Source organism: Rhea americana, unplaced genomic scaffold (genome assembly GCF_003343005.1).
Source record: "Rhea americana isolate MKP2758 unplaced genomic scaffold, rheAme1 scaffold_54, whole genome shotgun sequence".
Taxonomy (NCBI): Eukaryota; Metazoa; Chordata; class Aves; order Rheiformes; family Rheidae; genus Rhea; species Rhea americana.
The window spans coordinates 321,894-336,501 of NW_028186690.1; the positions used below are offsets into that span (position 1 = coordinate 321,894).

At 36.9% G+C, this 14,608-nt stretch overlaps 1 protein-coding gene across 1 annotated transcript in view; it reads right to left on the minus strand.

Annotated features, from left to right (window-relative positions):
* TMEM117 (transmembrane protein 117) overlaps window positions 1-14,608 on the minus strand; it is a 211,459-nt gene that overhangs the window by 191,354 nt on the left and 5,497 nt on the right. The gene's annotated exons all lie outside the window — the stretch shown is intronic.

The following is a 14,608-nucleotide window of genomic DNA, read 5'->3' on the forward strand; positions in this document are numbered from 1 at the left end:
TATTGCAGTTCGACTGCATAATTAATAAGAATCATGATGCTTAGGACTGATCTTCTTGAGTATTTGTGGAGAGGCTTATTTGTAAGTAAGTACTACATTTTAGTACTGCTGACACTGTCAGTGGAACTTCATTAATGCAGGCAAGTACAGCAGATTTCCAAGAACAAACATTCAAAAAAAGCCAGGAAGAAACAAACTGCTGAGGATAGTCAGAGCCACAGTGAACCTGCCCAGCAAGCAAACATGGACTGAAGAGTTTTGCTGAAGTCTTCCCCAATGCAGCAGTGGTTCCAAACSAACATGCAACGCTGGGTAATTAAACACTGAGTAATTCCAGCTGTTACTCTTAAGTGGGCTGCATCAGTAAAGTGTACTGTTCTGCAGTTACCCGATATTCCTCACTGCAGAGAAGTGTGCAAAGAAAAGGCCCTGAAGCACAGAAGTGGTTGAGCTGCAAGAAGATTAAGAGTCACTTCTACATAGCCACAATTTTTTCTTTTGTGAATTTAGGGTCTTTGTGCCACACAGCACAAGACCCTAAGGTAATCAGTACAGTGCACTTTAGTAATTAAAAGAGCACAGTGTATAGTCACTGAGAAACAGCTACCTTCATGTGTTATCAAATACACATTATCTCAACACATTTTATACGCAAAAYAGTAATGTTTCATATTCAAGTCCCTTCTGATCTGCTTTCTTGTCAAGTCACACAGAGCATATTGTTAATTACTAAAGCCCATGTATCAGTAGGCATGTTAACTTTATTTTCAGAAGTTACTAATGACAAAGTAATTTTAATATATTTTCTAAATTTGTTTTTTTCAGTTTTAATATGATTTTGTTCTTACATGCATGTATCTATGTAAAAATAATTGTGATATATTGAAATCAAATGTCTTCTGTTGCATGTTTCAACTGTATTGAGTAAAAATAGATACATAATATCTAGAAAACTATTTTTAGTTGTCTCTGTGACACCAAATGAACCAGGTCCTGATAATCAGAAATACTTTAAATACATCAGGATGTACTACATCTCACAACAAAATTGCTTGTCTATATTGTGATCAAGGGAGTTACGTACTCCCCTCATGGTAAGTGGTCCTCTTTTTCCTTTGACAATTTCTTAATTCTTTTCAGTAAGTTAATTTCTCTTTGCTCAGGCTAGGTAGAATTCAATGTGAAATCAAAATTAGCTTTTTTGAACACATGAACGTATGTAAAAACTTGCTGCAGTCTTGAGCTAGGAAAGATAACTTTACACCACTGGGAAGGAGAGATTCCTAGGTTTCATCTGCCAGGACTTTAAATATATGAACTTCTTCAGAACAGAAAGCAGTAACTTACATAAGTACCTCCTCCAAATTCTGTAATGATTTCTCATAGCAAGACAGCTGTTTTTCCGTTTAGACAGACCATTTTATTCTCACTCCATAAAATCTTATACAGATGTTAATGTTACTATTACATATTAAGCGAGCGGTATTAAGAAGTTCTTTGTGYTGTTGACGATTAAAGAAGTATTTAATTCAGAAGAAATTACAAAAATCATTACTAAAATCACTTTCTGATTCTTGGAAAATTTTGAATTGTTTAGTCTTGTAATTGCAGCTTTTATTACAGCTATGAATGTAGCCTGTGGTCACAAGTACCCAACAGTTGGTGAGGATGAAATCAAAAATTTCAATTAAGGTTTGGATTGAAAATAAGGTCCAGATGAATATATAATTAAAAAGCTTCACAGATTGCTCTTCCTCAGTCTATGTGCAATGCTTTTTGCAAGCAGCATCAACACAGTTGCAGAGATTCTTAAGCAATCTCTGGGTTTTATCTACTTGTGTTCCACTGCATAAAAAAAAAAATGAAGACAACAGTGAGGAAAATGCTCTGAAGTCAATGTAACAGTCTGACTCAGAAAAAAAAATATTTATARAAGCTAGGGAGAAATCACTGTCATTTCATTCTGGTCAGGTAATGAGAACATAAAATACATTTAACTGAACAAGAATGACCTTTATATTCTCCCTGTGACTGGCAGTATACTCATAGATAAAGATGCAAAACGAGCTGTTTTTTACTTTCTGTCAGCACCACGTTACTGAAGAGCTGCATGGACAAGCATGAGCAGTGCCAGCAACTGCCATCAGACACCTAGAGAATATCAAGGAGTGCTTGGAAGAAGGTTACTGCTTCCTAACACTCCTCCTGCCCAGTTGGCTAAATCTATGTCTGTGGTCAATAACCAAGGAAGGACAAGAGAAGTAAAGAGGACAGGAACTGCTTTTCAAGGAGAGAATCCGGATTTCAGAAGATAAATTTGCTGTTAAAAAATACAGATCAAGTCAGTATTGATTCCTGCCATGTACCCCTCGATCATCCCTGTCCCCCAAGAATCTGAGACAAGAGACACAGTGCTTGGTAGCCCTGCTCTACACACTTTGCTGGAGAAGAGCAGGACCAAGCTGGATGTTCTCTAGTTCAGCTATGTAGGCCTGAGTAAGGTAGGTGGTGTAGCTCCCAATTCACTGCTCAGGGTTTATCCACAGAACAACAGGCTCATTACTTTTTTTTTTTTTTTATCAGAAAAGCCATCAATAACAGAGGTCCCAAGTTGCTTGCATATACAAGAGAATAAGTGGAAGGAACACAAAGAAACCACCTTATCCTTCTGAAAAGATTATCCTCAACCAACCCCAAGTAATGAAGAAGGGGGGGGGGAGGTGGAGAGAGGCATTCCTGAGAAAGGTATCTATGCCATAGTGCCTCTGCCATCTGTTCTCCTAGTATAGGCATCTTAAAAAACATGACTTGTATTGAACTGAGTCTAAAGGGACAATTTAATCTTTACAGGTTACCTCTACCTCTAGGATACAAAATTCTTCTGAAAAATCCTTCCCTCTCTTATCTTCAACTGGTCTTGCTCCTCACGATATTCAATTGCAAATACTCCCTAGTAGCTGACAAAGCTATTAGACATACATCCACCTGTTTGTAAGTGATGCTATAATCAATTAAACACACTTTTAAAGTGTTTTTATTCAATCAGGCTGAACTAATGCTAATGTTGCCCTGACTGAAATCAAAGGTTTTCTACAAAACAAGACACCTGTTTTTATTAACTCAGTCATATTTTTATTTGAAAATACATGCTCCTAAAATGTTTTATTATAATATTCTCCATCTAGCTTGACATACACCAATAAAATTAAGTAAGATTATTCCATGTTGCAACAATAAGGAAACAATAAACTAAACTGCTAAGAGCCAAAGTCTACATTTTCTATTATGACAAGTATGTTGCAGTACCGACCTCTTGCAGATCACTGCTTACRCTAAATCTGAGGACATAACATCCAACTAAATGCTCAGCTGTTCTAATGATCTGAACACGCTAGTTAATATTGTATGAATTTATTAGCCTACAAAATGAAGTGCAAGATATGGGTAGCTTTCATGTACCATATCTAGTTTCTGAGTTATTACAGTGATGGACATCTTTATAATATTCTAGACAAATATAAACTAGAACATGGCCTGAAAGATTGGACTGTTTGTATACGTAATCAGCTGTGTTGAACAACTTTATTACTGTAAACTCGGAATTGTTTTGTAAGAAAAAGTCAAATTGTTAAAAAAATGGAAGTTTAAGAGGTAAATTGAGCTAGAAATGTCTCAAAGCTGCTTTGTAAGGAAAGACGTCTTTATACATCTGCTGCTCTGCATTTGGCTGTGTATGTGTAATACTTTCATCTCACAAACCCAAAATTTTGATATTTAGTAAGAAATGAGCTATGCTTGTCCCTTCCCTGCAGCTGGGCCTGCAACTCCCATCCTTGCCTGCTCCCGTCCAGCTCATGCTGTGACACTGGCTCCAGGCACAGGTGGCCGATGACCAGCCGTGTCTAGAACCCGGGGGTCATGAGAAGGAGAAGGCACCAGGCTGACCTGCCTTTACTGAGTTACTAGATGTGGAGGCCCCATGCTCAAATCAGGTTTCCTTTAGGGCATTCTCCTGACCTACCACCTATCAGTCCTTTTCCTTCCCACAATTCGGCAAGTGGCTGCTTTCATTTGGGAAAGATGACACGCAGTCTGAGAACTGCAGCTCTCAGCTTTTGCAGACTGAACTAAAATGCAGCCTGATGTCACAAAATGTACATATTCAGGGTCTCAGCTACTTATCTAGCTGGAAAAAGCGATGTCCTTGCAAAGTACATCATATCCTGGGGCAATGGGAGCATATGAGCTCCGGTTTCTTACTAGTCCAGCCAGTATGAGTCAGAAGACAGACATCAGAAGCCAGAAGTCTTTTTGGCAGGTATCTTGTGCAGTCTGTCTTAATGATTTGGATGTTCTCAAAGGTCTGACATGAACCAGAAACCACAGGTGACTGGATGCCAGAGAAACGTACAGCCTTGTTGAGTTAGTCTAAAATTCCAGAGTCTTTAAAAATAGTTATTTCTCAAAGAAAAAAATAATAAAAATATGAATTGAAAAGAATGCACATACTTCTTTTAACACAAAGAACAGAACAGAATATAGACTTCTGGTGCAGCAAGGAAAGGAATGACACTTTTTCTTTCTTAACAGATTAACCAAATGGTTTGTATAATCTAGAGCAGTATGGTAATGGTTGGTACCACTTGCTTTAGAAAACGTTGCAGATGAATTCATAAAGGCCTGATATGCCACAAAATATGAAGAGATGCCATACCACACCTACCTCTTTGCTTTCCACTAATGTCATTACTGCTACTTGGATGTAATACCTAGATCTGTTGATGTAAAAAAAAAAATGTAAAATACAGATAATATGGAAAAACTTAAACAGCTATGCCAGAATTACAACATGCACGCCAGCTTAAATCTGAATTTATTTTTATCTGTCAATTTACATTATATAGATTTAAAATGTAATTTTAATTATAGGCTTTACCATTACTGATTTATTACATGAGGTTTAAACAATTGTGCTGATGCAGTTAAGGGGAAGGTGGCAAAAAATAGCTATTGATTTCCTATGATGTTTTAGAACAATATTCTGAAGGGAAGCAACTGAAAAACCTGCGTTAGCAATAGAAAATGCTAACACGTTTGTTCCTGAGGTGTAGATTTTTTAACTCTATATGACTCTATCCCAGGTTATAAAATGATTACGCAAAAAAATTCTCTTTAGATGTCCTCAATGCACAACTAAGGAAAAGTTTGTTAGCGGGCACATAAATATTAACTGTACTCTTGCACGTTTTAGCCTTTAGAAAGTTTTGGCAAAGAAACATGCATTTCCTTCACCACTAAATATAAAATTCTTGCTACATTTTTATTTTCTCTATTTCCAAGCTATTTCATGATCTTCTTCCTTTCTCTCATTTTAGAGTTCCAGTATTTATTGTCTTGCTTGCAGTATTAAATAGAAACTACGTTTTTCTTCTTTGAATTTGCTGGAATTCGAATTTCACAATAGGTAGAAGAAATGCAATAGTATCTGTATCTCATATAATGCTGATGCTGAACTTTGCAGGTCAGTGCTGTAATCGCTGTCTCTCAATAGCACTTCAGTGTTACGCCAGAATGAGTTGTCAAAATATTTATTCCAGAACTTTTTTCCAGTTTGTTTTTTTCTGTGAAACCATGCTAAAATTGATTCACAGCTAACATTAAAACAATAAATAGATTTGCTTACACTGTATCTACYACACAGCCCTTTTAAATAAACATTTATAAAGCATTTTTGAATCAGGAAATAAAACAGCTTTTGCTCCCACCCATAGAAGAACATCTAGAGATTTACCAGTGGTAAGCTGTCTAAAATGCAGTACTGTAGTGCAGTAAATCACAAACCTAAGGGTGGTGTCATATACAACCTCAGAGGAGTCTATAAAAGCTATACTTCAAACAGGCAACAGAAGAGAGTTTTAAAATGGCTTAGTATGTTTAAATGACAACAAATTTGCACAATAAACCTTTAGCATTATCCGAATGAGAAATGCCCCTTTATCAACCTCATGAAGCCAAGGTTGACAGAAAAGAGACCTCACAAACCCACCATGCTGAAACAGGAACTCAGAGGATTTGAATTTGACCGCAAGCTTTGCCTTAGCTTTTTTATGTCACTAAGGCAAGCTATCCTATCTTTGAGACTTGGTGGTGAATGTAAGGTTCACACTGAGCCATCAAAGATGGACGCAGAGCAAGAGAGAAAAGAGATTTACACTGCCTTGAAGCAAAAAAGTAGTTAACTAGTCAGTCAAATATAGGAGACATCTGTGTTTAAAAGGTAGTGAAACAATGCTCATTTTAATTAAGAAAGGACCTAGGCTCTCTCCTGGTCAAAAAGGAGGTAAACTACTTTCATGAAAAAAAAATAACTCTGCCTAGAGAGCAGCTACGGGAGCAGACGTGCTCCCCTGCAAGACCTTCTCTCTACTGGATTCTAATCTGAGGCATAAAGCATGCAGAAGAATAGAAACCCTGACCAGAGACACCCTTCTGATTTAATCTCAGGATGTACAATTAAGCATGGGTTTTATTTCTTATTTTTAACATATATTTGTAATTATATTGTCTCTTTTGGACTCGGAATAAACATCTTAGATCTTGAACAGGTACCCCAGAGGATTACAGCACATTTCAAATGCACAAGACAAGCAAAGAACAGTATTATGGGATCAAGAGGAAGATGTATATTCCAGTGACAGACAATCAAGAAGACTTTCTAGCCTGCAGCAAAATACCGGGGAGCATACTTGAGTGTTTCCAGACAGTCTTTCAGACTTAGCAAAAATTGTTTTTCATGAGCTATATAGATGTCAAACACAGTCTGTATAGGTGCCCAGAGAGACAGTACTGTGAACACCAAAATGAATATAATCAGTTAATCGAATCCTATGTACATGCTGTGTGTTGCAGAGATCTTAACCAGGAAAGCTGATTATTATTACATCAGATTCAAAACAACCTTAGTGTTAGCCAGTCACACTTCTAACAAATGACTGCATGGTACTTTCATTACTTTGCAGAGTATTTTTTCCATTGTTACAGAAGCAGTATAATGAACTCCTACTCCATTAACTTTATCCCAGGTTTCCAGTTTCCTTAGAAGCACTCACCCTTGTACAATGGGATAGAGGATGCTAAAATATTAGTTATTTCAACAGATCTATTCAGTGATGGCAGACTTGAAAACAGTGATACGGAGTGAGTTCTCACTGCATAAAACATTTGCAAAACACATGTCAGCAAGTATTATCTGAGAACACTATGTAATGGTGTCCAAAAATAAATATTTAATATACAGAAATTGACAGAATAGAAATCCACAATGTCAGCTGAAGAACAAGATCTATTCTATGTAGTGACAGCTGTGGGAAAATTGAATTTTAAGTACATTTGATGTATGCTACTTGCAAAGTAAGCAACCAAGGTAAATACAAATTGAAAAAAAAAGTATCTTTACTAGAAATGAACTAGATGGAGGAATTGTGCTAACAATCCATGAAACTTTCAAAATACCAGTTCTGTACCAAACTTCATTCGAAGCTAAATCAGATATATAGTGAACACAAATTTCCATTACTAAAGAAAGCCAAAGGATAAGAAACTTCCTCAGCAAAACATATTAAAATACTATTTTATGTGATATGCATAAAAAGCTTGTAGTTTTGCTTTGGGCTTTTCTGTAATTGTAAAACAGTACAAATTTTCGAAACATATGCTTWCCACACTTACGTTCACTTTTACCTCTATTTTTAAATCATTTATCAATTCAATCATAAAAATATTGTAAATAAATGTTACTGTGTTTTTTTTTTCCACTGGCATACTTACATTTCCTTATTTAAAGGAAATAGCTTACCATTTAACTGTCATGCTCATTCAACACCACTAGAAGGTGCTCCTCTGTTTAAAGATAGCTATTTCTGTCTACATTTCTTTTCAAAGTTAACTTTCCTCTGGTAACTGTGATTCCAGACAGTTTTTTACACGGATTATAACTGCAACAACCACCCCTGTTATACAACAGCASAACCTCACATGCCATAATATTACCACAGCGTAACAGATCTGTTATCACTCAATTTCTTCATAAATTAAAATACCAAACGAGCAGGACTCCAATTAGTTTTGATGACAAGTGAATTACGGAATCTGTGGCGAAGCTGACACATTTTGAAGAACCTCTGTTTGTGTAAGGTTAGTAAGTAATTCATTCTTAGAGCAACTTAAAGCAGAATTCATTCTTAGACTGTCATTCTCACACTTATCTGAAATCTGGAGACAGAAGAATGGTCCAACATAAAAAATGAGTGTAGTACAACCCTACAAACGTTAAAGAGTACGATCTACATCAGCTGGTAGTATCATAACCAAACTCTAAAGAGCAGTAGTTTGTATTTCATATATATAACCTTACACAAGCTTTAATCAAGTTAAGATTTAGTTTGCTAGACATCTGACAATCAGGAAGTCATTCTGATAACCTCTGAGTGTATACAGACTGCATCTGTAAGCTCTTCACAAATACAATAAAAATCTTAATAGAAAACTGAAATAATTGCAGTTTGTCCAATAAAAAGCTTTAACCTACGCAACTGTTTGAAGAGTTAAGTCCTGTATTACCTGGTGTACAATGTGATTTTGGGTGAGAAACACAAAGGAAAAGGCAAAATGAAGATGAACTGACTGGCTAAGGTGAGATTCTAACTCTCTTTCAGCTATGAACTTCAGAAAAAATCTAATAGTAACTGTAACAGTACTTAGACCTACTTTGAGAGCCTGTATTTCATCAGCTCCTTTACCTTAAACAATAGCCAGTCTGAGGATCAGTTTCACTGACAGATGATAAAGAAAGTCACCATAAAGGTGATTTCCATGATAAAGGAAGTCAAACAGCAAATCTTTAAATCATTAGAAACTAAGGTCAGCTGGAGCACTTTGCGGAAGCTGTTGCAAGAGGCAACCTAACTAAACTTAGAGGCTACTCAAAAACACTTTGATTCACCAGATAGGTCTGAATGATCAAAACTGAAATAATCAAAGGAGAAGGGTGCTGGTAAGCTGTTTGGGAAGAAAGTCTTTCCACCCACCTCTATATGTTAATTTGATGAAAGGCTGCTCCCTGGGGATTGTGCTACAGAAAAGCATTCTATTCCAGAGGCTCATCCATCCAACTTCTAGATAGAGAGTAACTTCAACAGTTCTGTACCTCAGGGACTAAATTACGTAAAAATTAATTAAGATATGTCGATGATACAGATTTGAGTCAAGAATGCTTTATATGCAGCACTGGTAGTGGAAAGCATCTTAATCTTCTAAGTCAGGAAAGAACTCCCCATCTYGAAATGCTGGTGTCTTAACAAGGAATAGGCACAGAAAATGGTACATGGCACTTGTTTCCTCAAGGTTATACAGCACTTTCTCAGTTTTGCTGCTATTTCCAGCCCTTTCTGAAGATTACCCTTTTCCAACACACATCTCTGAGTAAGGAATTCAAATCTTTTCTATAGAGTGAAAAAGGTCTTCAATTCATGTTGAAGAAGTATTTATTTTAGAAATACCTTCCTAGGTAAATTCAGTACCTCTTGTGTGGCCGTGAAGAAAAAACTGTCAATGTTGTCTTGAGGCATTCATAATCATCACAAATGATCTAGACCATAAAAGGTCTAAATAGTTAAAAAGAATTTCAATTATTCAGCAACAAAATGAACAGTGCCCTTCATTGCCCCAAAGACTCCCAAGTGATCTTGATACACTCAGCAATATGCATGTTCTTCCTTCTCTGGGGGAATGGCCTTTGAAGGATGTCACCCTTCTRTAACGTATCACATCAAGTAAATAGCTAGAATAGGCTTAATTTGTTTCCTCAACAGGAAGATATGGCAGAAGATGGCTTTATGGCATGAAGGCTCATGTCTCCTGAGGAAAAAGCTTTGTTAATATAAAATCAAAGAAGAGGGATTGATTATACCACAAAGCAAGTAATGCATGAATTCCTGATCTTGCTCTCTGGCTTTCTAACGGAACTGCATCAGGCATCAATCTGATTTCCAATGCAGCATTCAGAATACCCATAGCAGGAAGTGAGTGAAGAACTCTTAGTCTAGAGCAAACAGAGTAACTTTTCCAGTGGTAGAGTTTTGTCTGGAATAACTGACCTATGGGAAGGAATTTGTGTAGTATAGGCAGAAACAGAAGTACCAAAAAGGCATTGATTACTGCCCAGCACACACTATCAAATGAGCCTTTTACACTAAATGCATGACAGCATTGTAACGCTTGAGACAAAAAAGATCTCCACTGTTTGTGTGTGTTCTTTGATGAGTGCTTTGGTAAGGTATTTTCTGGTATGTTTACGTGTCAGTCCTACATTGCAGACAGCAGTGTTGCAGTAGAGTCCCTTTGACTCTGAAGAAACTATGATGTCACATCTGTTTTGATGTATGCCACTAATACAGCAATCAGAAACACAGATAGTTTGCCTTCTTTACCTGTAACATAAGTGATGGAAATCTGTAGACAACCTCAGGACAGTAGTACTCGTTTCACTCTCTGAATCTACACGGGCCCTACAGAAGTGAACTCTAATCATCTTCAGCTGCCAGAGACAGGAGGTACAAAGGATATAAGCATGACTCCAAACCATTTCAAAGTAATCTGAGCTGGCATGTATCAGGAAGGAGCTCATCCGGCAGAGCAGAAAGTATGAGGAAAACCATTCAAAAATATTTTACATTTTCATTTGCTATATAAAAGCAATATGGACCTGAATGGTGTACTAAGGCATAAATTCTCTGGATCAGGAACTCCAGAGAAGTTCCACATAAAATATTACTTATTAATATATTCTTCACTGTCTGTAATCTGTGAAATTTTAAAAAATTACAGCCAGCAGTGAATTAAGATCCATATTTTTTGTCACTTAACCTATGAATCTATGTGGCCACAGAATAGCAAGAGAGCTAGTGTACTTATGTTTTATTGTTAATTAAAACTGTAACTTCTCAAGTTTAAAGCCTTGTTTTCTCTCTCAAGTAAGCTAGAATTAAACACCACTGCTGCTGTGGCTCTCCAAAAACAGTTTTTCCAACTCTGCCTGATCTCTTTACAACCACTCTACTATGATAGCTCATTTTCGTTCTTTGTTTAGTATGTTTTGACTCCCACTGGATCTTGTACAGGTTTAGTTTCTTCTTTGCTTTAGTATAAATAGAAGTGTTTTTCTTAATAGATGCACATTTCATCAGTGTTCCAGAAACACTAGTTAGCAKGTGAATAAGTGAATCTACAAAGCCTTAAGCAGCTGTCCACTTTGAAAGGTCATACTCCAGTGTTACAGATGAAAGATGAATTCAATGTAAATTAAAACAAAATTAGGAAGAAGGAGGATAAACTTGAGTTTAGAAGAACTTGAGAAAATTTATGAAGGAGCTGCCTCTTAGTAACAGATAGACCAGAATGAAGATTACTGTTAGCTTTATCATTTGTCTTCAGAATGGCTGTCAAATTCACCTAAAAATAGACATATTTTTATTTAAATGCTGAACAAATTGTTGGAGGCTGGGAAACTATTCTGGGAGGTATCATTACAGTCTTCCTTATTCTTACACCCTTACCTCAGCATCCATGTTGGGCCACTGTCAGACAGAATATTGAGCTGGAAGCATCACTAGTTTAACACGAAGTTTTTAATGCTATAAAGTCTTATAAATGGGTATAATAAACAATTGATAATCCAGGTGATAAAYTGGGTAAGACAAAGACAGGAATTTGCGTCAAAAGTGGAACACGAAAATGAGGCAATGTGAAAAACTGAAATCACGGTTTAAGATATTTAACTGAGGTCTTAACATATTATTTTTCTACCTCTTGTTTGGATATATAATCTCAGATATCTTGAGCTTCTGTTTTGCTGAGAATAAAAAAAGCATCACTTTTCACATTTTAAATGTTTTTGGATATTTAATGTTTTTCTAATTGCCATTGTTATCATTGAATTACCATCATAACCGCGGTTAAACTATCATCATTGTTTTTCATGTGGAAATTTCAGAAGAAGAGTCTTGCTCTCAGACATCTAGGTAGTTATCTGCTTCTATTCTGTGCTATTCAGACCGGGCTCTCACACAACTGCCAGTGACTTCACAAAGCAAAAGTCAGTTCTAAACCTTCATATTGGCACCCAGGAACCGTAACATGCTAGTGTTTTGGCAGTAATAAATAAGAGCTATTTGTGGATTAATTGTCAGACCAATCCTAAAAGGAAGTTACATGATATATGGGGGAATTCACTCAGCTTAGTATTAAAATGGAGCTGTCTCTGCAGTAAAACATGATAGATGCRTAAGAACACTTCACCTTACCTAGAAAACAAAGGAAAACACAGTGCTTTATCTGAATTAAGCTTAAGAAACAATCTGGACTAAAAATTCTTTGTTTGTAAAAGCTTCATGAGATCATTGTTTCTTACAACAATGCTTAATGTTCATGTCTCAGTTCACCTTGCCCTGTGGCTCTGTTGCTTTCAAGTCTGCCCCAAGGAAAATCCTTTGCTACCTGGGAGGCACCAGCCTGAATCATTAAAGCAGAAATGTCTCTGCTGTTTCTGCCACTACTCTGCCAGGGGCTACACAAAGAAAAAGGGGGTATCATCCCTTCTGAAGAAAAAAAAAAGAGAAATAAGAATGCAGACAACTTCTTTCTAACATCAGAAATGAGTTATGTCCCTTATCTGTCTCAATAATGCCCTCAGAAATCACTGTTACTTCCCTTCCTGCCCCATACAGAACAAATACTGACCCCTCCTCTTCAAACATCACTTTCATTAGGATTTTTTCCATTTTTCCATATGAAAAATATCTTTAAGAAATGCATAAACTAAACTATTTGCTAAATAGTTCTTAAATTATGAGCACATATTTAGAGTTTTCAAAAGCCCACAGTAGCTTTGTTTTTCCTTTTCAAAAATAAGTAATATTAAACTTGAGAAACTAAGGTGGTTACACTGGCCAATTTGGAGTCCCAGTAAGATCACAGGGAACAAAATGTTGCCAGATACATGAAGAACCTTCATGCCACTCCGACAGTCTAAGGGGACCTAGAAGGGCACAGTATGACTACGGAGAGCAAGTTCTCCTCAGGTCTCTCCATGCGGCACACAGAGAGGTGGTCATCCACTGAAACCCTGCCTCCATCTCCCCGCTGTATGGAATAAGGAATGGAAGAAAGTTACCCCTGCACTAGGTTACACCAGCACTACACCCATCAAGTTACTCTTGATAGAAGAAAGCACACTTCTGTTTCTACAGAAGGAATCAGGGAACTACAATGTAAGCCTTTGAGTTACGCATATATAAGGGTTCCTACTCTTGTTATTAGTGCACAGCATTGCCCTGGCTGAACCTCTGATTTGCCCAATCACTGAATCTCTTTTTATTCTCACTTCAAAGGAAAGGCTCCGTGCTACTCTTGTCAAATTGTAGGTATTATTTCAACCTCACTTCCAGTCTCAAATGGAAAGAAAAAATCTGGAAGTCATGTCAGAGAGATCAAAACACAGGGCTGACATATCAGTATTAAGTAGCAATAAAATTATTTTTAGTTTTCAGTCACTGGATGCTAAATATTCTCTGCAGCCTTCCCATTACGGATAATCTGACATATGGAGCTCTTTTCACAGCTTCCCACTGCTACTTTGGAAATGGGAGATGTGACTCAGTGGAATTAAAGCTTCCACTGAAAAGAGTGTAATTTTTTTGTAGCTACTGCCTTTACCTCTCCAATTGAACTCTGTAATTTACCACCTAAAAGTAATCTGATACCAGGYTGATTCTGTAACTAAAGCTAAGTGCAGCCAACGGAAACCTCATTGAGCCTTATGAGAGGAAGCAGAAATTGCACTTCTAAAAATACTGAAGTACAAGAAGAAATCAGGAGGTCACTTACATGCTTTTTATTTATGTTTTAAAGGTCACTTGTGGTCTCCCTGATGAATGAAGTTCAGACTGRCATCTTATTATTGGCATCAGAGCTGGAATGTGATGAGCCTGCACTCACTCAGTGACTGGCTGTAACTTTCTTGGTTTTTTGTTTCTTGTTGATGATTTTGGCTTTTGAAATTGCTTGCTCACAGTCATTTGTGCATTTTTATTAGCTAACAGTTAGATTAGCCCCTTGGCACACTTTTTGTAGGACCAAAATAATCTTATTGTATTGCTTCAACACTCTATGGAAAACAAGAGAGGTGAACTGAAGCAATCACAATAGACTTTGAACATCTTCAACAGCTACTGAAATTCATACTTAACAGGCTCTTGAAGATGGCCTTTTTTTAACCCACTATCACGAGTTGCTTTCTAAGTCGCCAATGGAAATGAAAAAGCCTCAGCAAAGTTGCTGGGTATTTAGTGACAGGTCTTTTTGTAATGCAAGATACAGAACTGACAAGGGAAAAGAATATACTCTATCAGTCAGGTTAGAATTTATGCAAGTACTGCCATACACCTATCACTTGTTCCTACAGATGGTGTCACAACTGTGCACATAACTACTGTTACAAACCAGAACGGCAAACAATCTGGATGAAAAACTGCCATGCAAAAATCCTGTCACT